This window comes from Arvicanthis niloticus, chromosome 25 (assembly GCF_011762505.2).
Source record: "Arvicanthis niloticus isolate mArvNil1 chromosome 25, mArvNil1.pat.X, whole genome shotgun sequence".
In the NCBI taxonomy this organism is placed as follows: Eukaryota; Metazoa; Chordata; class Mammalia; order Rodentia; family Muridae; genus Arvicanthis; species Arvicanthis niloticus.
In genome coordinates, this window is record NC_133433.1 from 36,083,283 (window position 1) to 36,102,164 (window position 18,882).

Here is an 18,882-nt window from a genome sequence, read left to right on the forward strand (position 1 = left end):
TGATCATTCCCTCCATACATTTTGTTCAATATTTGCACAGAAAAAAGAAAGAGAGAAAAAAAGAAGCATGGGAGATTGTATTCTCAATCAGGTTGTCACTAAGGGATTTGTGGTAGGTCCTGAAGATGAAAGATTATGTTCTCAATCAGGTTGTCACTAAAGGATTCATGGTGGGTCCTGGAGATGAAAGATTATGTTCTCAATCAGGTTGTTGCGAAGGGATTTGTGGTGGGTCATGGAGATGGCTCAGCAGGTAAAGGTGCCCATCACGAAGACTGACAACTTGAGTTGCCACACATGCTCCATGGTGAATATGCCCACAGACATACACACTACACATAGAATAAACATAAAATGGAACAAAAATGTTGCATTTTAAGTGTAAATATCCTAAAAACTCGAGTCTCACTCATATAATCTCAGATGGATTGGAGAGCTGGCTGTGTGATGGCCTTCTTGGCTAATTGTTTGGGAAGACAGAACACTCTCCTTCTCATGCCTCATATTCTAACAGGTTTTGTGGGAAAGATATCTGTGGGAGAACTCAACTGTTCAATGACTCTTGCTGCCCAGTCTTTGTACCATACAACCACTCTTGCTATACTGTATTAGTAAAAGCAAATGTAAGACTCTAGGAAGCAGGGCCTTAGTTTACTGGAGACCTCCTGAGGGAACCACAGATGAGAATAGATGCAAAAAGCAAGAGGAGTTTTTAATGTTCCAGCATTCTGGGGCCATACTGTATCTCAAAAGGAGAGGCTACCCCATGCTGCTCGGCCAGTGAGCTTTTATACAATCATTATGGCAGCAGCCATTAAGCACAATGCGATTGGCAGAACAGTGTGGCTTTTTAAACTGATTGGTCTTTAGGGAATGAGGCAGCAAGGACCTCCCTTGTCTATGTGACAAGTCTGTCCATGTGCTCTGCCCCCCCCAAGCCCCCCCAGGTCAGTCTCTACCCCCTGTGGTTTAAGGAATGTTAATTAGCCTCTGCCTTCTGGAGGGGAGGGGTGCCTAAGCATTCTATGAGGCTTTTCTTCCAGGAGGAGATGGATCCGGTGGAATTTTCCTCTTCAAAATCCCAAAGCTACACTGAGTCAAGAGGGGAGAAATAGATCACATCTCTATGGAAACTGCAAAGATTTAAGGACCAGCCTCAGTTTGGAGAGGAGTTCTGAGGAAGGGGTGTTTGAAAGTGAAAGAATGACTTGAAGTTAAATCATGGGTTACAAGCTGATGGCCTATGTTCTGCTAGATACAGCTTTTTCTTGCAATTCTAAAGAACTCTCTGGATAGTTCATCTCTTGCAGATCCAAAGCTCAGTCTTTTATTCACATATCAGTTCAGCCATTACTCCAGTTTCTCCTTTGATTATTCCATGAATCAGCATCCCATGACCCCAGCTCATTGATTGTTTAGAAAGAGACAGTAAAAATATTTTTTTATGAATTCATTGCAAATGAATTTAGAGTTCTGCCTTCCTTTGTAAGCACAGACAATGAGTTAGCTCAATGGGATCCCACCCAGAGATTACCATTTCCATCATGCCTGGGTCCAACCTAACTCTGTCCCAGGTTGATCTTGAGCTCAGGAATCTGCCAGCTTTTGTATTTTTCTGACAATCTGGCTTACAGTATAGCTGCCTCTGTTTTTTTAGGTCTGTGAAGCTCTTTACGCAATTCACATTGCATCCTTATATTTTGTATAGTTGAGAAATTATATATTCTTGAACTCATGTTTTCAGAGTTCTTTCCCACAGCCTTAAGGGCTGTCCTGAAGGTTTCAGCATTTATCATTTTGCTGAGACATTAGCACACTCTCACCTCCTGAACTCATGCTGTCTTATTATCATGGAGTCATTAATTTGACAGAGAGGACATTCCTCAAAGGGGGAGTATGAAATATGTACATTATCACACAAACAAACCTTATGTCCACAGAAACCATCAACACTTGTGGAGGCCCACACCCTGCTGGCTCTGTTTCAGGGACAGGAAATCATGTCATCCCTTCCACATGGCTAAGCAGGACTTGGCAGAAAAATTTAACTGTTCAGTGGCCCTCAATGCCCAGTCTTTGTACCATACAATCACTCTTGCTACACTGTATTAGTAAAAGCAAATCCCAAAGGTACACTGAGTCAAGAGGTGAAGAAATAGATCACATCTCTATGGAAACTACAAAGTTTAATTGCAGAATTCAAAGAGTCTTTTATTAATTGAATTTATTATTTTAATCATTCCACAACCACTGTGTACATAGATATGAACATTGATAAGTAGATATGCTTCACACATCTTTGTATCTGACTAGCAGACTTTGACATAATGTGGCATAAAGATAGTCACAATAGAGCAGACAGCTGGGTCCCTTCAGAGAGTTGCTGCTTTCCATCTGTGGAGGCAGAAAGGCAGTGAGTCAGCATTAAAAGAGTATGATATTTATTTTCCATGCAACAAACAGTTTTGAAACCCATCACAAATTTTTATTTTCATGTGTTGCATTCCAGCTAGTGATTCCAATATTTCTGAGGAACAAATATATTTAACTATGCTCTGCTGCCCCTTTTTGAATGAGAACATATACTCTATGACATTGAATGTTAGATTAATGTGACTTTACAAAAAGTAATGTGGTTCATAGTCATGAGATTTCCTGGTGTCTCACAAGATACTCTAGATTTTGAACAATGTTGATATTTTAAAGACTATGGATATTTTAAAAACTAGACTGGATACATCTTACATTAAGAAATAATGATATACCTATGAGAACCAGTAATGGATGATGTTTGAATAGGAAATCTTCCTTATAGGCCTCATGTTTGATCTTCATTTGGTCTCCGGCTGGCAGCACTGTTTCTGAAGATTGTAAAAACTTTTAGAGGTGAAACATGAGTGTAAAAGTGGGTAAAATCAAATATTGAGGTGTCAAATATGCAGCCTCTGTATATGTGTAGGTCAATGGTTTGGTCTGATCATTTTTTTGTTTGTTTTGGTTTTTGTCTTTATCAATCAAGTTGTTAGTTAATATCATATATAAAATGTATTAAAAGAAATGTGATAGTGGGCATGGTAGTGTATTTCTGTTATTACAGCATTCATGAGATGAGCACAGGAGGATCAAAAGTTCAAGGTCATGCTTGGCTACATAGTAGTTTATGATTTGAAAGCTATTATGGTATACATAATGCTCCACCTCAAAAAACAAACCAATACAAAAGTAATTTCAGGCAAGAATCTAAATCTTAGGCCAGACAAAGAAGTAGGCTTCAGACATGAAAATGACTTTGGGCTAGGACAGGGAAGTTGGCTCAGATATTTTGGTCATCTTGATAAGCCCTTAGAAACAGTGATCATGAGAGTGATCACAGAACTTTGTTTATTGCCTTGCTTGTTCTTTGACTGTTGGTGTTTATTGTCTTGCTTGTTCCTTGACTATTTGTGTCTATTGTATTGCTAGTTCCTCAACCTAGAACTGGCCTTAATACATGCAAGTAATTAAAATGGTATAAAAGTAAAAAGGAGGAGGGGGGATGGGATAGGCAGTTTCAGGGAGGAGAAATGGGGAAATGGGGAAAGGGGATGGCATCTGAAATGTAAATAAATAAAATATTCAATAAAAAAGAAAAACAAAGCAATAACAATGGGATGAGAGCTGATGAGGCAACTTTAGCAAACATGTAGATAAGTGAAAGTAAACTGTACGAAGCAATCCTGTAGAACTCCAATGCTGACAGGCTTGGGCAATACGTTTTCAGCATAGAAGACAGAAAGAAAACTTCTTATGTGTGAAAGGATCACCTTAGAGAAGAGAAGAGAAGAGAAGAGAAGAGAAGAGAAGAGAAGAGAAGAGAAGAGAAGAGTGCCTCAGTGAAGACAGGGTGGCTGACAGATATGTTAAAAACAGATAGCAATCGGGTAGAATGCAGTGGACAGGAAGGACAGAATAAGAGATAATGCTTTGGAAACAGTGAACTCATTTGGGTCCTTGACAGAAAACCCAGATTAGAAGAGTCTAAGAAAGAAATGGTGTTATAAGAGGTAAGTTAAAAGACACATTTTAGAAACCCTTTTCAAAGCTTCCCCCACCCCCCCCGAGTTTGGAATAAATCACTGTAAATTACCTGGAAGCGTATCTCTAAATATCCATGTGCCTTTCTTTTATTATTGTTTATGTGTATTGGCATGCACATTCACATACATCCATGCATAGGCACACATATTTATACATGTACAAGTACATGCAGAAAAATAGGAACTTTTTTCTCAAGAAAGAAACTTTTGATAATAAATGATTGGTTATCAAATATAAATGCTATACATCACTTAATAAATATTTAGTGAAGCTTAGTTAAATTGGCAGTGTATCCTGTAAGTAGGTTTTTAAAAAATTGATTGTTAGGAATTCATTGTTTGTAAGCTGTAAAGGCATTTCCTTAGTTCTAAAGTCAATCTAAAGTCAATCTAAAGTCAATGACATTTCTACCCATCTGTGCTTGGCGCTAAGGATCCCGAGATGGGCATGGATGAAGAGTTGCTGCCAGAGAGGTGTGGGGAAATGCTGCTGTGCCACGTGCCACAATTTCCTCGTACATAAAATGTTTCCTCTTGGAGGGAGCCTTCTCAGGGCAGAGTATTATCTAGAGTGGGAACACTTCCTAACCTGCATGGATGCTCTTTAAAGATGCATGGTGTTCTAAAGAGAGGTGATATTCCTTCCTTTGGGGGAGCTCAGGTGGTAAACAACTCAAAGGCATCAAGAAGTCCTGGATGTGACAAAATATACTGGGCATCTCAGTCTTCAAGCTTATGTAAATAATAAGGACTATTGAGAAATACTGTCATACAAACTTCTCAGTCTAGAAGACTCCTGGACAAGACAAGCTGCCTGGAAGAGGCAGATCACTTAAGCTGTTTAGAAACAGCTGGGGTCACCTGAGCTGCCTGGAAGGGGGTCAAACCAACAGGTAAATCTGGAGAAAGCCCTCTCCAACCTGTTGACATGCCTATAAGCTATGCAGTGCATTCTGTTTTCAGCTCTTGTGAACTGTCACTTATGCTGGCTTGGGCTTTTCATTGGAGTTGGTTTTCACCATTTCTGCTACTGTAAGTGAGTCTTTATATGCATTCCTGCAATGAACCCCAATACAACTAGTAGGTCCATCTATTTGGACTTGGGTGTGATTCATACTTTGTCCTCAGTTTCTTGTCTGAGGTGAGGAGACATTTGCTTGTGTCTACCCAGGAAGAGTATCGCATGCAGAATGTCCTATTGGGAGCTAGTTCATGACCTGGGTCCATGTAGCGTGTGCTATGTGCTAATTCTATGAAGTAGGTGTCATCATTTCCATTTTAGAATAAAGAACAACTGGACAAAACTGCTCAGTCAGTAAAGTGCCCATCACACAATCCTAAGGATCTCTATCTACATAAAAAGATAGGCATTGCAATATGTACCTTTAATCCCACTACTAGGAAGACAGAGACAGGGGCTGGGCCAGCCAATCTATTTGAATAGGTGAGGTCCAGGCTCGCTGAGAGAATCTCAAAACATGATGTGGAGAGTGATACAGAAGGACTGCATGTCTACTTATGGCCTCTGCACACACTCTTATACACACATGTAAATGTATACCTGTATACACACACACACACACACACACACACACACACACACACACCCCAATACATCCTATTAGATCAGGAATGATAGAAGTGTCATGGAAATATAAGATAGCAGATAGTGATCTCCAGAAGCAGAATTATTTTTCTAATCCTAACAACTCAAGAAATGGAGGCTCTCCTTGGAAGTAGAGAGGGAGGTGTGTGTGTGTGTGTGTGTGTGTGTGTGTGTGTGTGTGAATTGTTTGGTGTCGGGGGTCTTGGAATTTCATAGGATGAAATGAGGGGGAATTTGGAGCTGGAAGAATACACATGCAGGTCAGTTCCCGTGCAGTTTGAGTGGTGGGTGCTAGCGGGTTCTGTGTGTGGATCTCCTTACCAGAAGCCTCTGTAGGTGATATTGGCCAAGTCAACCTTCTTGTCTGGAGTTTCTCAGTTCACAAGAGGCTTTCAGGTAATTTACTCATCACACACCAACAACTATAAAACTGAATAATGAAACAAACTAAAAAGTTTAAGCAACTTTTCCAAGTGGCAGAAAATAGCAGACTTTCTGTAGTTGATTCAGCAATCAGTCAGAATCGCTTAAGAGAAAACATAAAAACAAAGTGGTGTGGGGTGGGGTCTCAGGGATGTTGCTGGTGGGCGTTTAGGTTAGTTTTCTTCTGGTCTCTGACTGCTGCTTGTCATTTGCTCCATTAACCCACAAACACCATCAAGCAAATCAGACTGAGTTTTGGACTCAGTCAATGTGAGGTCTTTGCTGTTGTCTGAAATCTATTGTGTTTGGTGCTTCAAGCACAAGCACCCAGGAAGCCCCTGAGGCTTGCCTGGGGATGGTTCAACAAAGACTATCTGAGCTGATTCAAGGCAACTTCCCCTGACAGGGGGCTACACAGAAAAGGAGCAAAGGTTGTTACCCCTCAGCCCCACTTTGTTAGAAAGCCCTCAGAACACGTCAAAATAAGTGTTTCGTTTCAGACATACTTGCCTATAGGGACTTTTAGTTGTATTTTATACAATAAAAACAGACTAGAATTCACCTGAAGGCATTGAAACTTTAAATTGAACACTGCCTAAATTTCATATATTGAGGACTGACTGGGCCAGCTAAGGACTCTGGTCACTGCCTGCTCTTCACAGTTTGCTGTGCTGTCTTACCTTCTGCATTTTATTTATACATTCTGTATAAGAACATTTAGAAAATAAAAGTAACTTTTAAGAATAAAAGTGATTTAAATGATTTTTTGGACAAATCTTATCCAACAGAAAATTTACTTAAAATAGTTTTTCAATCCACCTCAGCCTATCTGTCCCCGTTTATTTATACCTTATTTATTTATACTTCACTTATACACATTTGTGGCATCAGGTGATCCACTGCATTTGCTTTTCATCATCATCTTTGTCCCACAATGCTTTGCATAGGTTCATGAGGCAAAATGTGCTACAGATTTGTTTCTTCAAAAAAAAAAAAAAAAAAAAAAAAAAAAAAAAGACATCAAACTACCATAATCGGTTAGTCTGACAGTTCGAATTAATCAACCCTTTCTTTTTTTCTTGGTGGCAGGAGAGAGGGAGGAGGGGGAGGATTGAGAAGGAGGCTCTGTATTAGCGTGAATCTGTGCTCTACAAAGGGAAATCTGTCCCTGTGGTTGGATAATGAAGTGCATATGTTTTCAATTAGCGACATCCCTGTGCTTCACTTAAAGGCTTTTATTTGCTGGGCTAATTTCCTGTATGATTCATGTTTCTACATGTACAAAGAAAATAATTCAAACGATTACTTGAATCAATTGGAACAAGCATGAAGAACAGCAAAGAAACCCCATTTATTTGCAGGGGTTGGCCAAAACAGACAAACACGGCCTTTAAACAAACAATTTTCATCCTCTGACAAAAAATAGGGCACCTTCTGAAACTTATTTGGATAGATACATATTTGTTTGCGTGGATACCAGAAACACGTGTTTGCATTGGTAGAACGAACGGGGAAACGCAATTTACCATAATCCTGGAGAAATCATTCCCCCAGGAACCGGAAAACAAAACAGCTCTTTTAAAATTAGCTCCTACTCCCAAATTGCATCTCTATGTAGTATAATCTCAGCGAGCTCAAGCGCATCACTAACCGGGCAACCTCCAGAGTTCAGACGTGGAGAAAGTGAGTGCGAGTCTGGTCCCTTGAGCTTTTCCTGCGAGGGGTAACTCCACAAAGCACCCCGAAACGAGGGCGACGCTTGTAGGGGGCGTCTTCTAGCGCGAGCTGCTGCAAGGAATGGCCCCAGAACAGGGAAAGGAGGGTCCATACCAGAAGGAAGGTTGCTCCCTGCACTTCTCCAGAACTCCCTAGTTTCTCTTCAGGCAGTCACTTGGCCCTTGGCGGTGCCGTCGCCTCCCGCGCCCACCCTGCTGCCCCGTGAGCAGCGCAGAATGCCTGCTGGCGACACAGGACCCGCAGGTGCAGCGACTCGGGCCAAGGGGGAGCGGAATCCCAGCGGAGACCCGCGAGCAATCACTCCAATACGTCCCCAGTGCAGCCGGAGGCGGAGAGGGGCGGGCATCCAGCAGCACTTCGTGCCCACGCGCTGTCCCCGCGCTAAGCCCGCACGCCCCCTTGGTTGGAACAAACTCCGGGTGCACAAGTCTGCGCTGCACAAGTTCTTCGGCTGTATCTGGGCGCTGCCCAGGTTCCCGTTTGTGGGCGCTTTTCAGCTTCACCACGACCACCCTGAGCGCCGCAGGGGCGCAGTGTTAAGCAGCTTGCCCCAATCTCCACTCTGTGTATCTCAATTCCCCCGTCTCGCTCCATTCGTGACTGCACCAGTTGCCTTGAGTGGGCGGCGAAGCCTCGGCGGCCTCCTATAGGGCCACCGACTCGAACCCGTTTCCAGCTCCACAGCAAGCGTCTCTGTTTGAGTGGGGTCAGCAAGGCGCCACCAGGAGCCTGACCGCGGAGCTCAGAAGCTCGGGGGACGTCTCGTCCGGTGCCTAGGCCTTGCCGGAGCCTTTTAGGGATAGCTTAGCAGCCCTGCTTACCTGATCCTCTACTCTCATCCAGTCTTTTGTGCGGCGACACGCCCCCACCCTTGCGGGAACCCGGGCGGGGGGCGGTGGGAGGGCCATCTCGGGAACGCAGGCTCCCTGGCCCTGCCGCCCGCGACGAGTCCCGCAGCCGCGGCTAAGCTCTCCGCGGCGCTACAGCCTCTCGGAAACAAAGGTATCCCTAGCCTTTTCCTGGCCCTTCCACAGTTTCTGCATTCTCTGGCAAGAGTCTGTCTGTGTATCTGGGAACTGAGCATCCTTACTCTGTCATCTCGGAATTCCACCTAGAGCTTTGAAAATGTGAACGCGTCGCCGCCCTGGCTGGGAAGCAAGATCGCGGGGACCTCCAAAATAGCCCTTCTTTTCTTATGTAATTAAGGACCCACAAGCTTCCCAAAGCACCTCTACAGTCTCCACAGTGCTCAGCTTCTCTCCTCCTCCCCCTTCTCTCTCCAGTCTCTTTCTCTCTGCTCCCCCAACCCCTCGTGCGCGCCTGTGCGCGCGCCCGTGTTCGTGCGTTCTTTTTCATTTCTACCATTAGGAAACCTACTCAGAGCCGCTGTGAACTCAGAAGAGGCTCAGCTCTTGTTTCCCACGGATTCCTGCCTCTCCGGAAACGTTGCCAGCGTATACACATGAGGGTATCAAGCTGGAGAGATCTTTAATCCCCGAGAAATGAAACACGGTGGAGAAACGGTAAAGCTCGAAGTCTGGAAGCGGCCTTAGCAGGAGTGGAGGGTCTGGAGTAAGCTAAGGGGTCCAGGTCCCCTCGCTTCAGCACCGGAAGGGATGGACAGCGTCTCCCAGCTGCGCTGCTGCCTGGGGGACCCAACTGTGTTGCTACTGCTGCCTCTGCTGCTGTCCTCCTGGCCAGAGTCATCGACAATAGCTCTTAGCAGCTAAAAGGCGGTGCCTCTGGTCCCCTTCCTTGATGGACGAAAACCAGCCCTCCTCATCCTCTGGCACTCACATCCACTCGGCTCCACGGAGTTAAACTCTAGGCAGCAACTTCAAGAATAATTTTCTATACGGGACTGGGGGTAATGCAGGCAGAAGAGTGGAGTTGAAGTTCTTAGAAGCACCAAGGAACCATGGGCGCTGCAGTAGGAATTGAAATACTCAAAGGCCCACAGTTTTTAAAATAAGAACGTCCCCGAGTGGATTGCAGCTGTTGTGGAGATAGCTTCGTGAGAGGTCAGAGATACTAAACCCCAACATTAAAGAAGCTGAAAAGACGTCAATACCTCTGCTCAGCAGGTATGTGATAATACTATTACGTCTGTGTTTCAACACACACTAATGACTTTGCAAGGTTTAACAGAAAAGATACAAACATTACATGTTTTAAGGAAAATGACTACTTCTGGTTGTTTAAAAGCAGTAATTCCTAGATTAGTATTTTAGAAGAATCTCTTCCTTGATAAATTTGACTGGAATTTTACTTTTCTGGGATCTCTTGACAGAGGTGACAACAATATGTAGTTGACTTACATTAGTATAGCGAACGTTTACTTAGACATTTTCTTCTTGCTTAACGAATAGCTTTGGGGATCCCTGTGTGTCTTATTGTTTTCTTTAAAACTGATGTGCACTGGTGTTTGGTGATCATGTGTATTTAGCTAAAAACGATTCTGGTTGTGTTATATTGCATCTGAAATATATATTTGAAATTGAAATATATATCAAAAAGTTGGAAATGGCTCAATCACCTCTTCTAATATTTTAGATGGTTATAATTTGCTGAAATGTTTACAGGCACAAAATACATATACATCAATATCTGATCCCTTTTGTAATCAGAGCCCCAAGAGTAGCTAGACCTTAGACTTATCAACAGATATCTCAAGGCAGGAAGTGAGCAGCTTTCTTGTGCATCTGTAAAAGAGTGGGGGTTCCCTCAACATTCTGACTGACTAGTTCTACAAAATATAGCTGTTTCTGAAATCAAGTGATAGAGACTAATTGGTTATTAACAGACCATAAATATTAATATGATGAGGTTTTCTTGATACTTTTTTCAAGACTCTTCCCCTAGAGCTTAATAATTACAGCTTCCACAATGACCTTGATAAGCACAGGGCTTTAATGAAAAGGGTTTTCTGTGTAAAAAGCAGTAATACGAATGTTAAGTCCATGGCTGGCATTTCAGAAAGAACTCATTCAATTCCAGTGAGCGCATTCTGCCCAACGGAGAGCTCTGACTCACAGGAATGATTCTCATAGTCGTGATGGCATATGCTTAACTAAGTCTGTGGAAAGAGTTTGTCTCCTGAAAAACTGCAGGAGTTTGGAAGAATTTTTTTTTTTTTTAAATTTATAAACCATGTAGAGCTGCAAATAAAAATACCTACAGTATGCTCACTTTCTTGATTTGAACACCTGATTTCCTGAGCCAGGGCACACTTGCTGAAGGACTCATGGCTGCCGGTTATATAGTGACCGAAAGTAACAATTCTACTCTGAGGAACTGTCATTTTTAACTGTCTCTCACCATGAAGCTGCCTGCATCACAGATAGCGATCGGTAGCTCCTTGGAGGCATGTTTGCCCTAGATAGGTCAGAAGTGATCTTTTGAGGACTAGAAGGCTGTGCTAATTGCTGTGGATTCTTCCAATGGATCCTTATAGAATCCTTTTCCCTTTCTTGTTTAAGAAATGTGGATGCAGATTGACACATGGAAGATGGAGTCACATGTTAGCAGAGTTACAGCAGGTGACTAGACTATTATTTTGGTTCTTAATTAATTAATGACTCCTCCAGTCAGTGGAGCATACAGTGAAATGTGGGACTGTGTTCTGGAATGAAGCCTGGCTGTCTTATGACCGCAGTTCCCTTCTCAGTGGTGGAGGGGGCAGGCTTTCTCTATGTGGAACAGAAACTGAATAACGTAAAAGTTACCTTTGTCTAATCCCTTTGTGGATTTGGATGTAAATAAATCAAATTCACCACTCCACACTCAACAAAGTGTATTGAAGTTCTTGCCAGCAGCTGTCTCTGGAGAAATGTTATAACAACTGAGATAGAATTTTTGTAAGCCTATTTAGTAGCCGACTAAAGGCTAATCTCTAATCATAGTTAAGTAAGTAAATAAGTGGATAAATAAGTGAACTAGTAAAGGAGGTACAGGGTTATTGGGAGTTGGTCTTTATTTTGATTCCGCTCATCTCTGAAAGAAAAGAAAGCAACACTGTATTTGAAAAAATACTTCCCATGCATGCAAGCAGTTCCTGCCTAGTGAATATGTGTGTGTACATTAAATAATATTAATTTAATATATTATATATTTATATTTAATATAATGTTATATTATATATAAAATTATTATATATGTTATAATAATTATAATATAATATATATAATATAAATATAATATATATATTAAAAAGGATATTCAGGTTTTATGAGTGTCAACTTGATGAGTATCTCAGTATAGAAGTGATTTGAGTCCTGGAATCTGTTCTAGTGATTTCCTCTTTTTGCCTGAAGATAGAGGGATAGCAATTTGAAAAGAAATTCTTATTCAATTTTAAAAATTATAAATTATAAAAACAGGACATAGATGTAGGAATGGTAAATCATACCTCTAATTTAAGCACCGAGGAGTCTGAAGCAGGACAACGGTGGGAAGTCTGAGGCCCATATGGGATACACAGTAAGCTGCAGGATACACAGTGAGTGAGCGTTTAAATGGGATAATGATGGCAAACATCAAAGGGTCTTCTCAAATCTGAAAATAATACTCTCATGCTTTGAACATTTTTGAACTTATTAAAACTCAAGTAAGTGAACAACATTAGCACCACACCATGGCGACTCTAATTGAAAATGATCTAGAATTAATGATAGTTACATTGGGACAGTCAGTTAACATTTAGGTAGTCTACAGAAAAGTTCAGCCAAATGGTTTTTAGTTTGTATTATGGTTTGGGTTTCAGATTTTGGGGACAGATTCTCAATATTCTGCCCAATATTCTGTAAAAGCTAGGAATTACGGACAATGAATCTGTTCGTTGCACTCTGACCTGTGAAGCAAAAGCTACTATTGAAGAAAAGAATATTGTTAGCCAGAAACTGGTGGTCATACCTCTCCCAAAACATGTACAGTGAGCAATAGCAGAACACTCTTACAGAGAGCACATTTACTTAGTATTTTCTTCCTCTGTAGCCGAATGAGCTAAACATGGCTTACTGCAGTGCTGAACATGCTATGTATTTCGATGAGGAAAAACAGGGCTGTTTGGCTGTAAAACAACCAGGCTTCCTGAAATGCTGGTGTGAGGAGAGGTCGAGACACTCACCCCACTGATGCTTCATTTCTTCCTCAAGTGGGGAAACTCTGTCAGCCAGTAAGAGGCAGATCTTTACACAGATACGCATGTATCTCTTAAATGATAGTGCACTGGCTGAATGATGTTTATTTTATGGGCAACTAGGAAGAGTGAGCATTCTGCTTTGAGAGGCCCCTGGGAACCTCAGTTCTGTATCTGGGTTTGATTATAGGGGATTTCTAACAGCATTTGTTCATCCATGGAAAAGTTTCCTGAAAACCGCTGCATGTCAGGAATGTAGATAAAAACTCTCTTGCTGAAAATGTAAACCTTTCCTGATAATGCTGTAGTTTTTAACATCTGTTTTTGGTATACATATTTCAAACTAGGTTGAGTTTGTTTTAAAATATTTAATTTTCAACATCAGTGTCATGCTTTCTATCAATTGGTCAAATTTAGGTCAACAGTCTTCATTTAGACTTTTGAGAAAATTATTACTGTCCTTTTGTTATAATTTTATGATTTTCTTCTCTATGAAGGGCTACTATTTATCACTAATTGTATGGACACAGAATCTCAGAGGACAAGGTAGAGTTTGAAACTATCTGAAAATGCATGTAAAAAGCATCTGGTTTGGTTTCTGGTCTGAAGACAGAGTGAAATGTAGATTGTGTGGGGCTGACTGGAGGAACCTGCCGTCATTGTGAGGGTGCAACCTTCATGTGGTCTCAAGTCTACACTATGCTCACAATTTGTTTTTGTCAGATGGCATTTTCTATAATGCAACACAGCAATATTTTTATTTGTATAGGCTTCTAGACTGTCACTAAAATATACTGGTACTATGTTTGAGAAATATAAATGATTGTTAGACATTATAGTCATTTTTAATATGTTCTATGGTGAAACTATGATTGCTCTAGAAAATAATAATTTGTAATTATTTGGATATAGATATTTAAAATATTTAAAAATTGTGAGAATCTACTTGTTTCTTACATGAACAAGAAGGAATAGAGGATAAAGATTTAAGAAAGAGAATAGAAAGTGAAAGAAAATAAGTTTCTTGTGTCTGGGAATTTTATCTTTTATCATTGTGAAACTTGCTCAGAATTGTAAATACTCAAACTACTGAAATTTATTAAGTGATTCATTAAATAATTGATAATTATTTATCAACTTTAATTTATATATACATATATATTTAAAAATCAAACATTGTAATGTAATTTTAAGTTTATTATTATATAATTATTATACTTAGCAGATATATTACCACTCATTCAGAATTTTAGCAAAGGTTTTTTTCTCGCCTTTTTTCAAGGAATAAATACTTAATAATTACTCATAGTAAATGGATAAAAGAGCGGCCTATTAGAAATTGCACCTAAATTTAACAGTCATGTGTTAAAAAAACCTATAAAGCACGTTGTAAGATGCTTAAGTAAAAGAGGGCAATGCACTTTATCCTCATATCGCTGGTAAGGAAGAAGTATTTCATAGGAAGCAAACTTAATGATGTGGGTGAGAGAAGAGTGTTGCATTGAGTACATACAACATGGTTTTATTACATTCATGGTTATGAAGTATCAGGTAAATCAATTTATTACTAGCTCATATGAACTCTTGATCCTGTAGTAAAATCACTACTGTATCCATAAGAAAAGTATATGAAGAGCCAAAGATTTGTGTGAACTCAGAATTCTTCCTCATGCTCTAGTTCTCTCGCCGTGGGCAGAACACAAGCTCAGGATCCGTTGGTCCATTCTTTGCTAGATTACATTGTAGATAAGTGGATTCAGGGATAAAGATAGCACCCCATAGTCCTGTCTTCATTTAAAAGCAGAGCTTACCTCCATGACAAATCTCTCTCTCTCTCTCTCTCTCTCTCTCTCTCTCTCTCTCTCTCTCTCTCTCTCCCAGTTTTATTATCTTTTACATCTCCTTGGCTGATTTTAGTTCAACATAATTTCTGTTTCAAATCCATTTCTTCTTCCTTCTTTTCTTCCTTCCTTCCCCTTTTCTTTTTGTTTGTGGGACTTGCCTACCAAGACTTGAGTGGGGAAGGCTCTTCCAAAACCACGTGGACTGAGGGGACTAGCTGGTCCTCAACTTATTACCATTTTTCAGGGGAAAGTAGAACACAGTATGAGATAGAAAAGAATCATGCCCTGAATCCTATCGACTACTCTAATAAAGATTTCACTACTCGTTTTAACTTGTGATAATCAGCAAAAACAGCTTCATTGTTTTCATGTCTCATGAAAGTTCATAGATTTGTAGTGAAAAGTTAAGATGAAATTCTCAGTGTGGCCTTCATGACAGGAACCCACTCTTTGTGCATATCCTTCTGCTTTGTTATTCAGAAACAATAATCAGAGGCACAGAAATGGAAAATAAACAGTGAGCACAAAAGTCATTTATCTTGAATAGATTTTTTTGGTCATATATTAGTTTTGTTAACCATCAATTTCAAATAATATTAGCTAATTTGTTATATGTGAGGCCTGCTGCAGCTTAGCTAGACTACTCACTCTTTGACTTCCTAGTCTCTTTTTAATTCTGAAGTTAAGCCTTAAAAACAGATCAATCTCATTGTCTACACTTAATACCAAGGTATAAAACATAGGTTGAATTTACAATCAATGTAAGTCAGCTCATAGTGGTCTGATTAAGTACCTGTACAGTGTAGGAGCTGCTCTTTTTCTCTCTGAGCACATAAATTTCACCAACTAAGGATCATTCTTAATTATAAAATGGAATTCTCCTGTCCACCTAATCAGCTTATTTTTAATTTCTATATTATACTAATATTCTATTACAGTAAATTTCTGGTCAGTTTCTTAGAGTGAGTGCATTTCATTGGTATGTGAAAACTTCATTGAACATAATACATATACTCCAGAAAACTTAATACTGTCTTTTGTTTCTGTCCATAAAATTATTCCATGGTATTTGGCACAATGTTAATCACTTTTAGAGTCCAACTTTAGGAGATCTTATGTAGTTCTGACAGCAGGACTATGACTCTGACTTTCATTACTAGTTTCAAATGTTATGATTGAAATCAAGTACAGATGACCTGTTCTAACACCCAAGTCAACATTATAATTTAAGGGCGAATTTTCATGCTTTTCTACATTTTACTTGTGGTTTAGGAAGAGCGCTCTCTTTTCGTCTTGCTCATTGCATTATTCCATTGCAAATACATTATTTATATTACTTTTAATTGTGTGTAAATGTTTGTGGGGGAGCTGTATGTACACATGGATGCAAGTGCTTATGAAGGTCAGAGAAATGAAATTCTTTTGGAACTGGGGTTACAGGTGATTATGAGCTATACTTTGTGGTTGATGTGAAACGAATTTAAGAGCCTTTGTAAGAGCATGCTCTTGACTTCTGAGCCATCTTTCCAGCTCACATGGTTCCCCTTTTCAGAGTGTGATAATATTTTTGTTAATAACAAAAGGAATGAACATGTAAATAAATACTATTGTAACCCTATTTTATTGAGTTTGTGTTTGGGTGGCTAAGTTTCAGGAGCTATGGAGATGTGCAAGGACCTTGAAAGGATCATGCAGTATTCTGACTTTAATAGCATGATCAGATGTTGAAAGTCACAATTTAGGAGCATCATCCAGTCATAGTGGGCCAGGCTGAGTTCTGTTTACAGAGGCCAGATCTGGGATGAGGACAAATGCACTTCATGGGGTGAAATTCAAAAAACTGTCAGTCAAAACTAGATGACTAGATGCCATCAGGTTACAAAAGAGAATCAAAAGTCAGAGCCAACTGACACCATGTATGCTTTGTACCTGTTAGGTCAATGCTAAAATTCTCTTCTTGTAAAGTACTCTTCAGAAGGGTTTAAAAAATTTCCAGAGATGGAAGGTTGCATTTCATCAGAAAGGGAAAACTTCCAATGCAGTTCTCTGAATGGAGGTACTGCTGAAACTGTGAAACTCTGTAAGCTACTGAGAAAATAAAAGAAAAAATATGGATGAGCAGGACAACACATATTTCAGAAGGAAGAACAAGTAAGAGAAAAGATTTTGAGAAAAGGACACTTACGAAAGCATACAGTGGAAAAACCAGGAGCAGGAAACATGCACAGAGCTGGGTCATATTCTCTGTACTGTCCTCTTGCTTCTCCTTTTCATGGTGTCCTTGCATTCTAGGTAATATATGTTATATAACTATATATTATAGAAATGTACATAAATATAAAATTATAATTTTATAATATATTGTATATTATACATATGATACTGAAGTATAGATACACACACAGACAAACACATATGAGGGAATTGAAATTATTCTGTTTTCTCTGAGTGGTTATATGCTTATTTTTAGGTAATCATGTAAAATACAAATGAAAGACAAAAAACAATGTTTGTTGTAGTCACTAAAAATACTGGCTTTACTAGTAACATGTAACATGTTATTGATTTGAGAGGTTAAAGTAATCTGGAAAAGTACTGTGTCTCTTTTTCTTATTATACATTCCCATTATAAATTCATATAAGCTATTATTATTTTTCTTTGTTTTGCTGTGGAACACTCCAAAAAATTCTGAGTATACAGAATGAGCTCAAAGAGAGTTATACATTAATCTCATTTTCTGTACTTTTTGTTTGTTTTAAACTTTTTATCACTTTTATTTTATGTAATATTTGTGTGGGTGAGGGGACATGTGCAAGTCTGTGAATGTGTGTCCATGTATTAATGGAAACATGGTGCATGCCTCATTGGAAGTTAGGGAATGATTTAGTGTGCAGCAATGGATTCTCTTCTTTGTCATTTGGATCTCAAGTGTTGAACGCTGATGATCAGGCATGGCAGTCAGCATATGCACCCTGTGACTCCAAAGGCCTATAGAGGGCAGTTTCATAGAAACAGGTAGCAGTCCCCAGGTGGTTCAGGCAAAATGTAAATTTCCATTTATCTGATGCTCAAGTTTTTTTTTCTTGAACCACTTAAATTCCCTGTGTAACAGTCTGGCTTTATCATGCATCCTGCAGGAGTAAATTATCTACTTTTCTGGAGGCCAATTAAGTTTTCTAAATCAACAATGTACCATTTAGCAAATTACCTTTCAGTACACTAAAAGATTCCCCAGTAACCCAAAGAAGTTAATGTACCACCAAACAGTGGGCAATTTATTCCATCCTTGCTGAGAGATCAGACAGCTGAAAGCACAAATGGGAGCTGTGGCAGAGTTTCACTGTGGAGCAGAGAGTCACTGCCTAAGCCATGAAGGGTGGGGAGGTCCTGATCAGTGTGGAAGAGGTGGGAGGTGTGATGAGGTGCAGTTATCTGTATTCTTCAGATCAGAAGCCAGCTAGGTCTCAGTGGCATCCCTCTAGGTCATCTGTGTGCACCTGTACATGTGGAAACAGATAAGTCAGCAATCTGTGCTCTCAAAAAAATCTGGTTGTAGGTTTATATACAAGTGTTCCCTTTGAAATAATCAGCACCCACATTTTTCATGTAGTGACAACTGGCTATTTATGTCTTGACTATGTTATGAAATGGGATAATTTATTCCCTCTGAATCAAAAATAGCTACATGTAGATGAATGTACTAAATGTAATCTTTTTGGGTATAATTTTTTTTTTTTTTTTTTTGTAAACTTACTGAAAAATGTAGTGGCTTAGGCCTACCTGTTACTTACTATTGTTTTCTGTTGTTATTGCTGTTCTATTAGAAAATTGTTTTCTGTTCTTTTGCCTTTTAACTATGTCTGTTATTAAAAAAAAAAGAACACAAATAAAGAAATATCAGATAGCTGACAAATTTAGAGCATTGTTTAAATTCTGGAGGAATGTTGAAAAATGTAAGTATGCACAAAGGGGAGTAATTGTTTTGTGACCAGGAATTTCTATTATACTCAAAGGCCTTTTTCTCAACAATGAAATTTCTTTGGAGTCTTGTCCTACTT

The 18,882-nt window shown here is 39.7% G+C and overlaps 1 protein-coding gene across 1 annotated transcript in view; it reads left to right on the forward strand.

Moving 5' to 3' along the window:
• The first annotated feature begins 9,221 nt into the window (after positions 1-9,221).
• Positions 9,222-18,882, forward strand: part of Sntg1 (syntrophin gamma 1) — a 728,479-nt gene continuing 718,818 nt past the window's right edge. The window contains exon 1 of the mRNA XM_076924411.1: positions 9,222-9,926. The gene's annotated coding sequence lies outside the window, so the exon portion shown is untranslated. The remainder of the gene's footprint in view (positions 9,927-18,882) is intronic.